The sequence below is a fragment of the Aedes aegypti genome, chromosome 1 (assembly GCF_002204515.2).
Source record: "Aedes aegypti strain LVP_AGWG chromosome 1, AaegL5.0 Primary Assembly, whole genome shotgun sequence".
Taxonomy (NCBI): domain Eukaryota; kingdom Metazoa; phylum Arthropoda; class Insecta; order Diptera; family Culicidae; genus Aedes; species Aedes aegypti.
This window is the reverse complement of record NC_035107.1, coordinates 236,180,218-236,193,224: the sequence shown is the minus strand read 5'-3', so window position 1 is coordinate 236,193,224 and position 13,007 is coordinate 236,180,218. Positions and strand designations below refer to the sequence as shown.

Below are 13,007 nucleotides of genomic sequence, written 5' to 3'. Positions count from 1 at the left end.
GAAGTTAGAAGTCAGAAGTCAGAAGTCAGAAGTTAGAAAGAAGTTAGAAGTCAGATATCAGAAGGCAGAATGCAGAAGGCAAAAGTTAGAAGTCAGATGTAAGAAAACAGTAAACAGAAGGCAGAAAGCAGAAGGAAGAAATCAGAAGTCAGAAGTCAGAAATCAGAAACAAGAAGTCAAAAGTCAAAAGTCGAAAGTCAGATGTCGAAGTAAGAAGTAAGAAGTCAGAAATCAGAAGTTAGAAGTTAGAAGTCAGAAGTTAGAAGTCAGAAGTTAGAAGTCAGAAGTTAGAAGTTAGAAGTCAGATATCAGAAGGCAGAAGGCAGATGTCAGATGTCAGAAGACAGTAAGCAGAAGGCAGAAAGCAGAAGGCAGAAGTCAGAAATCAGAAACACGAAGTCAGAAGTCAAAAATCGGGAGTCAGATGTCGAAGTAAAAAGTAAGAAGTCAGAAGTCAGAAGTTAGAAGTCTGAAGTTAGAAGTCAGATATCAGAAGGCAGTTGGCAGAAGGCAGAAGGCAGAAGTTAGAAGTCAGATGTCAGAAGACAGTAAGCAGAAGGCAGAAAGCAGAAGTCAGAAGTCAAAAGTTGGGAGTCAGATGTCGAAGTAAAAAGTAAGAAGTCAGAAGTCAGAAGTTAGAAGTCAGATGTTAGAAGTTAGAAGTCAGATATCAGAAGGCAGTTGGCAGAAGGCAGAAGGCAGATGGCTGATGGCAGATGGCAGAAGTCAGATGGCAGAAGGCAGATGGCAGAAGGCAGAAGGCAGAAGTCAGAAGTCAGCAGTCAGAAGTCAGAAGGCAGAAGATAAAAGTCCAAAATCAGTAATTAGAAGTCAGGAGGCAGAAGGCAGAAAGTAAAAAGGCAGAAAGCCAAAGTCAGAAGTCAGAAGTTGAAAGTCGAAAGTCAGAACACAGAATGTAGAAGAAAGAAAACAGAAGGCAGAAGTCAGAAGTCGGAAGTCGAAAGTCGAAAGTCGAAAGTCAGAAGGCAGAAGAAAGAAGGCAGAAGGCAAAAGGATGAAGTCAGATGTCAGAAGTTAGAAGTCAGGAGTCAAAAGAAAGAAAGAATTTAGGAGGCAGAAGTCAGAAGTCAAATGACATAGTCTGTAGGCAGAAGGCAAAAACAGGAAGTCCGAGGTACGAAGTCAAAAAACCGAAATCAGAAGTCCTAAGTCATAAGTCAGAAGTCAGAAGTTAGAAGGGAGAAGTCGGAAGGCAGAAGGCAGAGGGCAGTAATCAAAAGGCAGAAAGCAGAAGTTAAAAGTCAGAAGTTAGAAGCCAGAAGTCAGAAACACGAAGTCAGAAGTCAAAAGTCGGGAGTCAGATGTCGAAGTAAAAAGTAAGAAGTCAGAAGTCAGAAGTCAGAAGTCAGAAGTTAGAAGTCAGAAGTCAGAAGTCTGAAGTTAGAAGTCAGATATCAGAAGGTAGTTGACAGAAGGCAAAAAGGCAGAAAGGGAGATGGCAGAAGGCAGAAGGCAGAAGGCATAAGGCAGAAGTCAGAAGTCAGAAGTTAGAAGTCAGAAGTTAGAAGTCAGAATTCAGAAGTCAGAAGTCAGAAGTTAGAAGTCAGATATCAGAAGGCAGTTGGCAGAAGGCGGAAGTCAGAAGTCGAAAGTCAGATGTCGAAGTAAGAACCAAGAAGTCAGAAGTCAGAAGTTAGAAGTCAAAAGCAAGAAGTCAGAAGTCAGAAATCAGAACTCAGAAGTTAGAAGTCATATATCAGAAGGTAGTTGGCAGAAGGCAGACGACAGAAGTCAGAAGTCTGTAGACAGAAGTTAGAAGTCATACATCAGAAGACAGAAAGGAAGCCGGCAGAAGACAGAAGGCAAAAAGCAAAAGTCAGAAATCAGAAGTCAGAAGTCAAAAGCTAAAAGTCAAAAGTCAGAAGTCAGAAGGCAGAAGTCAAAAGGCAGAAAGCATAAGATAGAATTCAAGAGGCAGAAGTAATAAGTCAGAAGTCGAAAGAAGTCAGGAGGTAGAAGGCAGACGTCAAAAGTCAGAAGTCAAAAATCAAAAGGCAGAAATCAGAAATCAGAAGTCTGAAGTTACAAGTTTCAAGTCAGAAGTCACAAGTTACAAGTCAGAAGTCAGAAGGCAGAAATCAAAAAGCAGAAATCAGAAACCCCAATAATGTAAGATCTTAATTCTTAATCTGATACTGAAATTTGAAATGTTTTGTAATTTTTAATCTGAATTCAAATCCTGTAATTGAAATCTGAAATCAAAATCGGAAACTAAAATCGAATTTTGAATTTGAAATTCAGAAATCTGAAAGCAAAATCTGATACAGTATCTGAAACATAAATCATTATTCGAAACCCGAATTAAAAATCTGAAAACCTCAAATTGAAATCTGAAATTAAATAAATTGGAATTTTGAAAATTTTAATATGATATTGACATCAAAAATCGAAAAGTGAAATTGATATCCTCTGATTTCGATTTCAATGATATGGTCAAAGTAGTAATAAAATTGAATAATTAAATCAAATTACTCTAATTAATACAATTAGTTCATTCAAAAGTTTCTGCGAATATAATCCTGTCACATTTTTTTTAATTAGGATCTTTTAGGATTGCTTCTCCCGCCACTATCGATGCGGCGCAAATTGGGTACAAATAGGATAACGGAAAAATCCTACCTCGTAGGAAATGTGGGATCCATACTTCCGAGCTACGAGATAATTATAGAATTAAAAAGTGCCTTGCCAGGATCGGTAATTGCCATAATTAATCATGTACAAATATCCGGTACGATGTCTTAAGCAGCTTTCAGAAGTTAGTCCGAGGATTATTGACCGGTTCAATATAATTCTTTTCTATGCTTTCTCTTCGACAAAAGTATGATTCAATCGTTCACAGGGCGGTGGAACTTTTCCCTCCCACACGGTTTCATTTCACTGTGCAAGCTCGGTTTCCAATGTAACGAGTGCAATGAAAAAAAAAACTTCATTGGGCGGAAATGTATGATAAGGGAAATGGGATGAGTCCTGTCGGTAAGAGCAGTGGTTTGATGTTTTCAACGTTCTTGGCTTTATATTCTCGATGGAACTCGCCCGCTGTTCAATAGGCACTGAGAGCCACTGTCATATATTACTCTAGAAACCTGATTAGATATTGCCTTAAACGAACCCAACTTCCAGTGAATGGTCGAGTAGATTCAACTGGTAAGGTAGCGAAACTTAGAGCGAATCAGATCGAGAGGGAAAGTTTTAATTTTCCTGGCGGTTACTTGTTAAACTAACTTTGATATTCTTCCTGGGCTTGCTGAGTGCAAGCTAGATATCCATCCGTGTTCTGTATGCCTCGCACGTTTGATCATTCTAGAAGGAGTTTCCCGTGATGGTGTGTAGTGAATGCAGTTGGTTCAAGCTGAATTATATTTTCTCGTGTTCGAATCGCAATGGGAGGAGTAACTCGCTAAAGTTATTCTTTCTGAAAGTAAGTCGCGATGGAAGCATCAAAAGCGTAGCGAAAGCGAAAGATTTATAACCGAAAGAAATGTGTAGCAAGTTCACGGATCACTGGAAAAACAAGAATTTTTAATTTCACTGGCAGGATCGTTAGGATGGGTGAAGTAAATGTTCGAAATTTATTGACTGCATCTGAATCACTGTCTTATTCAGTACGTTAATTTAATCGCCCGATTTGCGTTTCGGTTCAGGACCTTATCAAGGCCAGAGAAACATTGAGAAGATAAGTTGACCCAGATTCATTAGAACCTGAGCGGTTCCACGCCGTTTCGCAAACCCGATTATTTTTGTATTTTTTGAATCGTTTGAAAATTTGCATACAGATTCTTTATGACCAAAAATGCCGTTATGCACTTTCAGACCTCCATTTTGAACCTCGCCTTATTTTTGAGAAGGGCGTATCGGAAAATGCATGGCAAATCTTTAAAAAACTGTAACTTGAAAACGGTTTGTCCGATCGCTTTGAGATCTTCTACAAAGTTGTAGGTATTATTTAGGACTATATGGAGAAAAATATGCACGGTAAAAAAAAGTTATAGATTATTTTTTATTTCAAAAACAAAATTTTAAAATCGATTTTCTCCAGAAACGCAGTCTCGATTTTTTTTATTTTTGGATATGTTTTAGGGGACAACTTATGTGATTTATTGCACAATATTTCAAAATGGAGGAATTATGGACAAAAAAGTTATGATTTTTTAAAAAATTACAGATTTTGAAAAAAAATCGAAATAGAGGAAAACAATAATTTTCCATGTGATAATTTGAAAGTACAGAAAAATTGCAATCGAAAAGTACTTAGGTAAAATTTTTCTAGGTTGCATCAATTTCGAGATATACTCATATTTATATAAAATTTTCAAATAAAAAAAGAAAAATAGGCCCTTTTCAAGCATATTTTGTGTTTCTCCATTCCAGAAAAAAAATTTTTTGATTGAGCGAATCATAGCTAAATCGTTTATCGTTTGATCAAAACATTTATGCTTAAATATGGAAAAAAGAGTGCACGGTAAAAAATATAAACGATGTTTTCAAATGAAAATGTGAAGCTAATAGTTCTTAAAAACCGCAAAATTGATGTTTTTATTTTTTGGATATATTTTGCGGTTGTTGTAGGTATTGTTTAGGACTATTTGGAAAAAAATATGCACGGTAAAAAATAATGACAGATTTTTTTTAATAAAAGAAATTAAAATCGATTTTCTATGAAAATGCATCTGTGATTTTCATTATTTTTGAACATGTTTTAGGGGACAACTTATGTGATTTATTGCACAATGTTTCATAATGGAAGAATTTTGGACAAAAAAGTTATAATTTTATAAAATATTAGAAATTTTGAAAAAAATCGAAATAAAGGAAAACAATATTTTTTTATGTGTTTATTTGATAGTACAGAAAATGCATTGGAAGAGTACTTAAGTAAATTTTTTCTAGGTTGCATCAATTTCGAGATATACTCATACTTATATAAAATTTTCAAATAAAAAAAGAAAAATAGGCCTTTTTCAAACATATTTCGTGTTTCTCCATTCCGGAAAATTTTATTTTGATTTCAACAACACCAACCAAGTCAAGTCAAATACACAACACTGAAGACGGCTTTACAGTTCTTGTTGAAATACGCGTATCTGTCGAAGGATACAATAGTAGAATTAAAAGGAACAGTACGTATGTACTATTCACGAAAATGTTAATTTGATAATCCATAGTTTAAAGAAATATAATTTACTGCATGATTTAAATTTTTTTACTGTTAGTTTCTTATGTGAAACAAAAACAGTGGATTGCACCTTACGTTGTTGTGAAAAATGTTCAGATTCTACTACCTTTGAACTAAGCTTGTTATCAGAAATCGAAGAGAATGGCATTGACGAATTACAATTTGAACAGTGGGTCACAACCGACAGGTGTGATATTGAAACTTTTTTAAAGCAGCCTGATGAATTTGTATCATATTTTACTCGTAAAATACCTCATGATTTCATCAAAAAAGAGCAGCTACATTTTTAAATAACATAAAAAACAATTTGATAAAAGGTGAATTTGTGGTAATTTGTGATTTTTCGGAAAACTACACATTTATTCTTTAAGATGAAGTTCAAAGCCATCATTGGAATGCTCAGCAAGCTACTTTGCATCCGTTTGTAATATATTATCGTCAAGATGGCAAAGTCAATCATTTAAGTTTTGTTGTAATTTCAGAAGATTTGCGCCACGATTCTGTATCTGTCAACTTATTCTAAAAATCTATTCTATATCTAAAATGATAGATTTTTTGCGATTGGATCACAAATTAACTGTCAACAAGATATATTTTATGTCTGACGGAGCTGCATCACAGTATAAAAATAGGAAGAACTTTTCAACTCTTTGGCAATTTAAAATCAAAGATGATATAGAAGTTGAATGGCATTTTTTTTGCAACATCACATGGAAAAGGGCCATGCGATGCCATAGGAGGGACACTAAAACGTATGGCTACCACAGCCAGTCTTGCCAAAGAACGTGAACATCCGATAAAAAATGCTAAGGAACTATATGATTGGGCTCAAAATCGGAAAGAAGAGCAGCTGACACAAATCTTCTTTTGTTGTTCAACTACTGAGGAATGTGATATCATTGCACAAGAACTTAACCAACTATTTTCAAATGCAAAAACAGTTCAAGGCACTCAGAAATATCACTCGTTTATCCCTATCTCTGAAACACAAATTGAAGTTAGACAATTTTCGAGCTGAGAAGATAACAAGAAAGTAGTTGATATAATTAAGAAATAAAATTGCGGTATATATATATAAAAAAAGAACAAAAAACATACAAACTCCTTCTCCATGGTTGTACGATTTTGCCGCGATGAGAGGGCTTTATCCATTAGCCGGGCTTAGCCCTGGGGACCAAAGATACACCGTTGTGATAGCATCACCTTTTTAATGCCACGTTTAGATTTACCGTGTATATTTCTCAGCTAAATTTGACTTGAGTATTTTTCGATAGAAATTTTTCATACCGTCAAACGGGGCTTCTTTTGACATTATTTTCACACACCTCAACTTTGGGGATTTTTAGCTCTAAGAATTATGGATAGATTTCGATAGTTTTTGCATATATTTAAGTTGTATATGTATGTAACAAATGTGCAAAATATAAAGCAAATCCAGCAAGAAATAAAAAAAAATGCTGAATAGTGAAAAATATGTGTCCTTCAAAACAAAACAGGGGCTACTTTGGATACTTTTAAAAAGCAGTACGATTTGACAATCAAATGGTTGTTTTCGCATAAAATTTCAACTGGTTCTGTAGATTATCGTCTATCATTATGTTCTTAGGCGTTTTTCGTTGATAAACATAACTATGAACATTATAAAGCACGAAAAAATACACGTACCAATACAACACTTTCCAGCAGAACATGCTATTCATAGTTTTTGATTTCCTGTATGAAATTTCAAGTTTACTTACTGTTAAATGAAACTGTCAGCTACGAGTGCTTGATTGTTTAAGTGAATATAAAGAAATGCTGTAACTAACAAGTAATACGACGATTTTTAAGGTCTGATTAACAATAATTACCATTCGTTCTGTTTTTTAATGATATATGAATGATATGTAGAAGAATCTTTCTAATTCCTGTAACTTAAAGTAATTTTTATTTGAAGTAAAATGCATGAAGTACAAGGATAATTCTTCGTAAACAATTATAAATTTCACTTTTGTTAAACGTATGTTGGTTTTCAATAGTTTTGAGGTAGCGATTGAGAGTAGTTTATGTTTAGCAGATGTAGGGTGGAATTGCTTTGTATTGCGGACTTATGTAAAATATGACCGATTTGTTTTTTTAAGGAATATGTCGTGAGTTTACTATTTATACGTATTAAAATATATGTGTTTTATGGTTATTAACTTTTCTGAATACTTGGGTTATTTTTTTTTGTGTTGTAAAATATACAAATCAACACTTTAAAATAAAATAAAAGTCGTGAAATTAAGACCTTTGATCAATTATTTGTGTAAAACTATTATTTTCAACATAAAATAATCATAAATTTCTATAGAACATGATGAGTTGATAGTTTTGTGATGTTCCCAACAACTTTCCACGCTATGTGAAAAATTCAAACAATGTTTACATACCAAATGTTTTGTGCCTTGTGAATATGTGTTCGGAATTCTTTGATATATTTTCTTGTTTATCCTGTTATTGTTGATGTTGTTCCAAAAATAAAGTAGTCCTGATTGTAGAGCATATATTGGTTAATAAAAGTGCTGAAGACACAAAATGGCTCAGAATAATATTTATGCTGCAAATAAATCTAAAACGTGAGTGTCCAAAGTAGCCCCCGGAATCAAAAGTAGCCCCGTTTGACGGTATTTAAAAATACATAGTTATTTTTCTGTACTCAAAAAACGCACCAAAAATGTCGTTTAACATAAATTCATTTTATTTTTTTTTTTAATAATTTATTTTTTATCCAAAAATTTTCCGTTTTGAGGCATTGTGCAAGAAATTACAAACAATATGCTGCAAAACATATCCAAAAATTGATGTTTTTACAATTTTGCGGTTTTTAAAAACAATGAACTTCAAATTTTCATTTGAAAATATCGTTGAAATTTTTTTTTACCGTGCATGCTTTTTTAAATACTTTAGTATATAGGTTTTGATCAAACAATAAACAATTCAACTACGATACATTCAATCAAAATAAAATATTTCTGGAATGGAGAAACACGAAATATGTTTGAAAAGGGCCTATTTTACTATTTTTATTTGAAAATTTTATATAAATATGAGTATATCTCGAAATTGATGCAACCTAGAAAAAATTTACCTAAGTACTTTTCGATTGCAATTTTTCTGTACTTTCAAATCACATAAAAAATTATTGTTTTCCTCTATTTCGAATTTTTTTCAAAATCTGTAATTTTTTAAAAAATCATAATTTTTTTGTCCATAATTTCTCCATTTTGAAACATTGTGCAATAAATAACATAAGTTGTCCCCTAAAACATATCCAAAAAGGGGTCGTCAATAAATGACGTAGCATTTTACGGGGGAAGGGGGGCTTCTTGAATTTGTGACGATGTGTGACGAGGGGGAGGGAAGGGTCCCAACTTGTGGACGTAGCATTTTGAATAATTTCGTTAAAAAGAATAGACAAATTTGACAAACAGTTTTTTCTCAAACTTCTTTGTCCTAAAAATTCAGACAGAATTTAAGTTAAAAATTCAAACATTCAAAACATTAATATTAAAAAAATAAAAAAATATCTAAGAAATTCATAATACTCCTGACAAGCAAACAGATTTTATGAATCCTTAAATAGTTATGTTAATTTTATATTGTATTGGTGTCCAAACTGTTTTATTTATAAATTAACAAATTAAAAGTTTAATAAGTTATGTAAAAAATCAATGCTTTATTGATTTGGAGAATATTATTTTTTTAAATTTATTAACAAGACATAGAATGCACTGTTTTTCTTTAATTCTCATTTTTGATGGAACTTTATTTCCTCAAAAGAATATAATATAATTTAAGTAAATATTAATGTTATTATAGTAAAACAAGATATTTAAGATTTATTTTGTTTTATGGCTATAGCGGTCATGCGACTCAAAGCTAAAGGGAGTCTATAGAAGCAAATGATGGAAACGAATAGGTGCATAGGCGTCGCAAGGGAGCGACAAGATTGAAAATTTGTAATTAGGTGGTGAAAATTGAGCAAGCCATTTTAAAGTCAGTAAGCATCGAAGCGTCCTGTATTTTGCCTAGCTTCTCTACTGGAAAAGGGTTGGCTCAAAGCTTTGAGCTTTGCTACCAACACAGGCAAAATACAGGAGGCTTCAATGTGCTCATATACTGACGGCAATCAACCGAACGGTTCTATCGATCGATGACTGATATTGGGAATTAACACGCAGTCAGAGATGGTTTGTCTCTATCATGTGTGCTCTTCCCGCCAGTCACCACATGATCCTGTTAGAACTGCATTTCTTATTAGCCAAATTTTTCATACATAGGAGAAGGTATCGACCGTGATTGTTTTAATTTTATTTTGTTTTATGGCTATAGCGGTCATGCGACTCAAAGCTAAAGGGAGTCTATAGAAGCAAATGATGGAAACGAATAGGTGCATAGGCGTCGCAAGGGAGCGACAAGATTGAAAATTTGTAATTAGGTGGTGAAAATTGAGCAAGCCATTTTAAAGTCAGTAAGCATCGAATGCGAGGTTCAAAATGGCGGTCTGAAGGTGCAAAATGGCATTTTTGGTCATAAAGAATCTGTATGCAAATTTTCAGGCGATTCAAAAAATACAAAAATTAAATTTAAAAAAAAATTCGTCATGTTCGGTGGAATTGCTCACCTGTGAAATTCAAAATTGAATAACGAAGAGTGAAGCTATTAACAAATAACATAACTGATTCCATATCTCACGTTTCAGAGTACAGGTTTTCTAGCTTTTCAAACTTTCCGTTTTAAATATTTACATAATGAGCGTAGCAAACAATGGAGCCTTCGTGCAAATGGCAACTTTGGCAAAGAAAGCTCTCAGTTAATGCCTGTGGAAGTGATCATTGAACACTACGCTGAGAAGCAGGCTTTGTCGCAGTGAGGACGTAATGCCAAGAAAAAGAAGTATAATTCTTAAGCAATCGATCGTTAACTGAAAAAAGAGAATTATTAGAGATTCTTACTGGGAAATTCCGGGTGTGAAAAACGTTTCCATTCATCTGCCTAGTACGAGTCTCAACGTTGCCCCCGCAATTTGCGCATGCAAACTTTTTGGTATCTTTCTTCACAGGACAGACGTCCTTAGCATGAGAATAACCTCCGCAAAACATGCATTCCTCTATGGTCATCTGGATCACATTTGCACTAGGGTTGTTTTCTATAACCTCCGCTCCCCTTCAGTATCAAATTATGGAGAGTTGACTGTAAGTTTTTTTTATTATAATTAAAGCTTATAAGCTGCTTCTGTATCGAACTGCTACAAGAAATGCTTGAATTGTTCTGAAACCTGCACTATTCGCAACAGTAACTCTAACCATGCTTCACATTGATCCATTTCTCGCAAGCCTCGAAGCTATCCGGAAATCCGCGTTACACTCCTAAGGGTACACACTCACTGCTATCGAAAACCCATACTCAATAAAAGCGCTAACCAGCTGACAGTTATTCGACGCGTTTCAATTACCATTCGGATTGCCGGGCTTCGTTTTTTGTCCCTTTCGAGTTATCCATATCAGTAGGCATTCAGCAGCATCCGTCACTTACGGGAACGGATGCTGTGCCTTGTCAAGAGGATTATGGCATTATCTGCAGGGCTGCAGAGGAAGAACCGCACAGCCTCGGAGACAGCAATGTGCCTCCTTTGGGATCCGTTTCCTCTACACATCTTAAGCTGTTGTGTCGGCTGTTGGCATCACAATTCAACTCTTTGAACACCAGACGCTTTAATGCTCAACTTTATCACACATGGACCGTCGTAAAGTTGCGATATACTTGACAACGGCTTGCCGTAGGTTTCTCGAGGACTTGACTGAGTCGAGCGTTTGGAAAAACTCCAGTTACTAGGCTGCAAAAAACAGCGCAGAGCAAAATATACATTTTGGGCGAGCATTGAAATTGTGAATTGCCGTGTGAAAAAGTATAGTAAATATACACAGTATGACTTGCGGCTGTTTCTGTCTTGGCGATATGAATAAAATTTTACAGAGTTTGGCCTTTAGAAGCTCTACCCTCAATGCACAATAGTCCGAATCGACAGATTAGCATGGAAAAGGTTTTCTCTCTGTTTTCGTTGATATTAGACGTATTATGTCTTCAGAGAAGTTGTTCGTAATTGAGTTTTGCATCTTCTCAGGAAAAAGTAGCATAGTGTGGGCCTTCCTTTTCTTCTTGGTTATTTACTGAGAACTTTCGTAGCCAAATGTCATTTTCGCATTCGTATTTCGTGTGGCAAGTACGATGATACTCTATACTCAGGGAAGTCAAGGAAATTTACATTATTAAAAGATCCTGGACAGACTGTGAGTTGAACCCAAACACCATCAGCATGGTTTTGATTGGTGGCCACTGGGGTAATGAATGCTTAATTTAGGTTTGAATTCTGATTCGAACTGTTTTGTTGAGGTGATTTGAGAAAATAACTCACTTAATTGATTCAGAAAGTATATTTCCTTCCGGCAGTTTCATATTTCCTACCACAAAAAATATTCAAATCGCGATAAATTTTTGTTTTTTGATATTTTTGCACCATTTTATCAAATGTCCCAAAAAATTAAAATAGCCATGGATGTTGATAATTGATCATCTAGTTTTCAAGATATTCAGATATTCCTTGGGTGACTTACAATTTATTTTAAGTAATTTTATCTAAAAATAAAATGTTTACAATGTTAAATGCAGTATGGTCCAATGCCCAATGTGAAAATCGTCATGTCCTGTTTTATGGTAAATGGAAACGGAACAGAAATGTTATTTATTATTTCAATTACTTAAACTGTTTAGACTCTGTTTTTCACTATGCATTTAAAAGCAATTAAAGCTGTCAACGATAGGAAAGATTCTTCACAGGCCTTGTCTCGAAAATTTACCCACGTCAAATGATGGAATGGATTCATACCTTGCTCTGGAGACTTAAAAATATTTTAGAATAAGGATAAAATTCTGCAGTGGTGTGTGTTCACTATTGGGCTTAATCACTGGGTCTTTAGTCGTCGGATTCACGCACTAACTTGGAACGCATAGCACTTAGACGGATTGAACTAGTTTATTGCACATCACCTGGTTCACAATTGTACTACATGCAAAAATTAAATACGCGGCGTGTGAGAAAGGAAACGATCGAATCGAGTGTGTGGTTTATTGCAGACTGATTAGATACAATTTTTTGGATTGCCTATTGACCGGGTGCGATGTTTTCTGGACATCGGATCGCTACCTGCGGTCGGCCCTATCTTCGATCCATGAAGCGATCGATACGGTATGGGATAGACTTATAATTTACATTAGAAAGAACAGTAGAACTATAGTTTATCTGCTCGGACACTAATGAAGGAGTTAGTGATCCTGTAGTGGTATGTAATGGATATCGTCGAGGTTTATGTGTCGAAGCAAAGCTAAATGGATTTGTGTCCTATAAGCTGATGGCTATCGGCGATTGGCGCAAACATACCGGCCGCCTTGAAATAACCGGATTTCAAATTAGCTAATATTCTTATCGTAACGCAAAACAAAACAATTCCAACACCTTATCAACTAGCGAATAATATTAATACTATGTGCATGTAAACACTGCAGAAACTGTTGGTAGCTGAAGATGATGATCAGCTGCCAGGTTGACTGTATTTGGGAACCTCTAACCGCTACCGATGTAGTTAATTCTCTTCCTTCGTTCGCGAGCGATTTCCGGCACACGGCCTGTGTGGTATCGATCGTTAGTACTGTGCGCGCTGAGGCTCACCACTGTTACGTCCAAGTAATGGGAAACCAACCGACCTCAGTTGAGGTGGTCCTTCGAGTCGAATCT

General features: G+C 35.1%; 1 protein-coding gene across 1 annotated transcript in view; it reads left to right on the top strand.

Moving 5' to 3' along the window:
• LOC5564696 (octopamine receptor) overlaps window positions 1–13,007 on the top strand; it is a 307,231-nt gene that overhangs the window by 223,209 nt on the left and 71,015 nt on the right. The gene's annotated exons all lie outside the window — the stretch shown is intronic.